The sequence below is a fragment of the Octopus sinensis genome, unplaced genomic scaffold, assembly GCF_006345805.1.
Source record: "Octopus sinensis unplaced genomic scaffold, ASM634580v1 Contig14924, whole genome shotgun sequence".
Classification (NCBI taxonomy): Eukaryota; Metazoa; Mollusca; class Cephalopoda; order Octopoda; family Octopodidae; genus Octopus; species Octopus sinensis.
This window is the reverse complement of record NW_021833440.1, coordinates 34,279-39,991: the sequence shown is the minus strand read 5'-3', so window position 1 is coordinate 39,991 and position 5,713 is coordinate 34,279.

The following is a 5,713-nucleotide window of genomic DNA, read 5'->3' as shown; positions in this document are numbered from 1 at the left end:
GAATGGACAGTGTTCGTGTACTTCGCAGAAGCAGCTCCGACAAGATTAGTAGAACTGATGCCGTTAACGAAACGCTTAGATCATCAGTTCTCAACCACGGCTCCCAGGGACGCAAGTGACCCTCAAGCATTCTTTTGTCGGCCCTCGACGGTCTTCCCTTTATAAATACTATATTTTTTTCTTTAAATGGCTTGTGTTTTACTTTTGTTGGCGCAGCACCCTAAAAAAGTCCAGGTTTTGAATCTGCCCTGAACATAAAAGATTGAGAACCAGCAGTTTGGACTGTCATACTCAGGAATGATATTACACCGCATCCAGCAGTGGAGCCCTGGTGGTGGAATGCCAAGGTTTTGAAGGGTGAGAAACCACTTCTTAGTCACTATTGTTCCAAGTTCTGGTTCTAATCTTATTGTTCCTAGTTCTAATCTGACCCGTCGTAGTAGCACCATCCAGGGCCCCATCTACGAGTTAACCAGCATGTCATGGAATTGCTTCTAGAAGATGGTCACTGACAGACACCTAAACGAATCAAAAGCAGACGGAGCCCTTCAGCTCTTTAGCTTCTCATCCAAGAGAAGGTAAATCTTTACAAACCTTGCATCCTGGTAACCACTGGGCTCGTGGCAAATGTTGCACCAAACCAATACAAGTTTGACAGACAAAAGAGTGGGACAGGCTCTGCACACTACAATGATACGTGTCCACCATAATAATATTCATCGTAATGTTTGTTCAGCAAATCTAGATACCAGCATCCCCATCATCACACTTTCTTCATCAGTCCAGTTGCGATAGGGGAAGAGATGAAAGGGACAGGTAGAGGATACTATTGGAGATCTTCAACTGTGACCTTGTTCACAGGGGGCCATAGAGTGATGGTCGTTTTCTACAGACCTTCATTGGTCGGAGTAACAAGGGAGTCTGGAGTGGCAAATTAACCACCGCAAGAAAGGAAGTTACAGTAGACCGACGATCTAAGAAGGAAGGATTTGGCTTAGGGGTTAGTGGTGAGAAGGGAGAAGATTGAACACAACATGGGAGAAGGGAGAAGGAGAAGCGAATGAGTCACCTGGCTCCCTGCCGGCTATGACGATGAGGGTTCTAGTTGATCCTATCCACGGGACAGCCTGCTCGTGAAATTAATGTGCAAGTGGCTGAACACTCCACAGACACGCCTATCCCGGAAGTAGTTCTCAGGGTGGTTCAGCGTCACACAGAATGTGAGCTGGGTGGTCATTTGAATTACAGGTACAACTCATTTCTGCTAGCTGACTGGATTGGAGCAACGTGAAATAAAGTGTCTTGCCCAAGGACACAACGCGCCGCCGGGAATCGAACTCATGACTACATGACCGTGAACAGAATACCCTAACCACTAAGCCACGCTCCTTCACAGCGTGTGAGTCGAGAATAGAGGTGACACGAAATCATCTAGTTCCTAGGAGCATAGACCATTGTGGTAGCGGTAGAAAATTCACAAAGAGGAGACAGAGTGTCTGTAAGTCCAGACCTGGCCGCAGTCTAATGTCTGAAACAAGTAAAAAAATAAAAAAGAAAGAAAAAGAAAACGAGAGATGTAAGTATCGGGGAAAGTGGAGTCTATGAATGTGCAGACATCACTCTTTGGAGTGAAGTTTAAGTAAAGAGTGTAGCTTGGATTGCAGGGACGGGTTTGTAGATTGGAGTTGAGAGATTTATGTCTCAGAAAAGAATTGGTGAGATGTTGGTCGCGTCTTAGTAAGAGTTGGTGAATTAGATCTAGGGTGGACACCGGAAGCTGTAGATTTTCGAAAAATGAGTGAAGGTTTGAGCAGCGGGTTTAGTTCCAATTTCTGACATCTTGGGAAGTATAAAAGTATAAAAGTATAAAAGTGCGTCGAGAGATCTTGGAAGCTACCTACCGCGAGCCTGGTCCGAACGAGTGGAGTAGAACGAATTTGCTAAAGGAACTCGTGGACCAGGCAAGTATTTTAACCAAGCGGCGAGATATACTCACCGCTCAGATTACAAACGCATCCATCAAAACATTTCTATAAGTTTTGCAACCAATGGTTGAGTTGATGCTACATCGCTGCTTTAGTATTTGTGTAATCAGCTGTCTTCAATAGCTTTAATTGTCTTTTTTAATAATAAGTGTCTATTATTTCTTATTTCACTGCAGACATCACACCTACGTCATTCGGTGACGGAATCCATCTTTTATTTTTTTCATCTTCTTGTTTCATTGACATCACGCATTTTTTTTTAAATATCATTTGCATATCTATTTGTTAGAACTGAGGAGAATGAAAAATCGACAATTTCCTGATTTACATATATATATTTCTCTATTTAAATTTATATACGTGATATTTTTCATTTTCTATTCACAATCTTTTTAAGTTACTCTTTTGGTTCAATGTCTTCTCTCTAACGTCAATGATATTAACTTTATTATTAGTCAATAGGCGCAGGAGTGGCTATAGGCGCAGGAGTGGCTGTGTGATAAGTAGCTTGCTAACCAACCACATGGTTCCGGGTTCAGTCCCACTGCGTGGCATCTTGGGCAAGTGTCTTCTGCTGTGGCCCCGGGTCGACCAATGCCTTGTGAGTGGATTTGGTAGACAGAAACTCAAAGAAGCCTATCGTATATATGTATATATATATATATATATATATATATATATATATATATATATATATATATATATATATATATATATATGTATGTGTGTATGTGTTTGTGTGTCTGTGTTTGTCCCCCTAGCATTGCTTGACAACCGATGCTGGTGTGTTTACGTCCCTGTCACTTAGCGGTTCGGCCAAAAAAGGAGACCGATAGAATAAGTACTGGGCTTACAAAGAATAAGTCTCGGGGTCGATTTGCTCGACTAGAGGCGGTGCTCCAGCATGGCCGCAGTCAAATGACTGAAACAAGTAAAAGAGTAAAAGAGTAATCAACCTATTTATCGAACAATACAGTCACATTAGTATATCGTAGACTTACAGCTTTATTCATGGATTATATCTGCACTTTTCGATGTTTTTCATTTCTAGCCATTGCCAATTACAACGTGTTAAATAGATGAAACTTATCTACAAGAGTACACTACAGTAAAACATTATTTAGCATTTGAAGAGGAGTTGGTACTGGATTCACTGAAAATAAGAACAGTTCTGACTGTTCTTGTTTTATATTCTCTTTACTCTTTTACTCTTTTGCTTGTTTCAGTCATTTGACTGCGGCCATGCTGGAGCACCGCCTTTAGTCGAGCAAATCGACCCCGGGACTTATTCTTTTGTAAGCCCAGTACTTATTCTATCGGTCTCTTTTTTGCCGAACCGCTAAGTGACGGGGACGTAAACACACCAGCATCGGTTGTCAAGCAATGCTAGGGGGACAAACACAGACACACAAACACACATACACTTACATACATATATATATATATACATATATACGACGGGCTTCTTTCAGTTTCCGTCTACCAAATCCACTCACAAGGCATTGGTCGGCCCGGGGCTATAGCAGAAGACACTTGCCCAAGATGCCACGCAGTGGGACTGAACCCGGAACCATGTGGTTGGTTAGCAAGCTACTTACCACACAACCAGTGGAATATATGCCCTTATTGAGTCCACATATCCCAGAATATGTACAAACCAATATGTCCAGTTCTAATTCCAAACAATTGGATTTTGTGAATCACTTCGTTGCCTGTGTATTTCCGAGAGATGTTGACCCACAATTGTTTAAAGAAAACATTAATGGCACCAACTCACCGGAAGATCTGCAAGGCTCATTGGCACCGCCTCTTCTAGACACAGCAAGATTTTAAAAATCCTAATATCATAGGCGCAAGCGTGGCTGTGTGGTTAAAAAGCTGGTTTTGCAACCACGTGGTTTCGGGTTCATTCTCACTGCCTTTCATCTCGGGCAAGCGTCTTCTACCATAGCCCCGGACCGACCAATGCTTTGTGAGTGAATTTGGTAGACGGAAACTGAAAGAAGCCCGTCGTATATGTGTGTATGCGTGCATGTATGTGTGCGAGATGTACAATGAAATATTAGTATACTATCGAAGGACGGTCTAACGTTAATCTGCTTAATGCTAAGAAAACAAAGCGAAGCGCTGGTCCTTCAAAGCTGTTCCAGGATTTTATGTTTATGGCCTGATGAAGATTAGTGGAGGTTTTTACCGTTGCAGATTTTCATCTAGATTGGTGAAAATTATTTCAGTTGTCATTTATTTTAAACCTCTGTAAATCAATGCCTGTATGAAAAAATCGCTGTAGAAATGTAAGCTGAGAAAGGAGTTCATATACGGTCGCTCTAGCTGCAAAAACTAGCAACGAAATCTCCAAACTCTATCATGCTGTCTTAAAAAATAAGTTTGACCCAGATGCACTAAACAACAACAATATTATGAATATACAATAACTCTGTTCTTTAATCTGTTGAATTCGAAAATAATGCAAAGTTAAGGGTGATGAAGTGAGAATATACAAGCATATTAAGGGGTTTAGAGGTGGAAGCTGATAATTTAGATAAGCAAATGCCGTTACACTAGCAGAAAAAGTAGCATGGAGAAAGCACAGCACATCTATGATTTAGTTGTTAAGGCATTAAAGTAAAAGACAATGAAAGTCCCTCAAAAAATTCCACACAAGTGCTAAATTCCCTTCCACAATTCCTACACTAACAGTAAAAAAATGTGGCCGCCTTAATTGCGGGACCTGCATCAACCTTACTGAAGACACAACATACAAATTCAAATTAGAACAGAGTTCTACCGTAAAAAAATCACTTTACATGTTGTTCAAGGAATCTAATATACGCTATCAAATGTCAAGGATGTAATGAAGAGTATATAGGTCAAACAAAGCTTACTCTAACAAATAGACTGACTATTCACCGACAACAAATACGAAACCCCAGTACTAGACAGATTCTACTGAGTCGTCACATAGACATATGTGCAAAAAATAAATCCAAGACATAACAAACTTTAACAGATTACATACACAAATAACTATTCACACACAAAATTCTTTCTGTCACTTATCATGGGGAAGCTACACAGCTAATAACCCAAACTTTAGCCATTGGATTACATACAAACGACTCCTGTTCACTCTCCCACCAGATTTTAGCTAAACATGTTCACTCAACCGTACTGGCCTTCTTTTTAGGCGCAAAATATACTGTCACGTGAAACTAACACACGGACGTAGCGGCAAACGTACAAAAGGTAATAAATTTAATCATGTGTTCATTCTCTACGAACACTTGAGAGAAGACATTCAGAGTATTACTTGTTTGGACTTGTTCAGTCAACTGTGTCAGCCTTAACTTACGACGCCAAAAACTGTAACTTGATGCTAATAACAGGACGTAGCGGGGAACCTTCAAAAAAATTCTAAAACCAGTCATGTGACTATCCTCCACCAATCAAATCCTATTCAAAACATATACTAATTTGAGCCATGAACTCTCTATAACAACAGGGCAAGCTTCAAACACTAGACAGAAGCAAGGCAGCTGCGACATAAGTCACGTCTTCTTATTTGAAGTTTTTGAAAATCAATGTAAACTGTGAAACCGATTAAAGCTCCAAATATATTAATAAAAAATATTTTAACTATTCGCACTGCATTTTCAGTTCCTATTTTTCTTTTATATATATATATATATATATATATTATATATATATATATACACATGTGTATATGT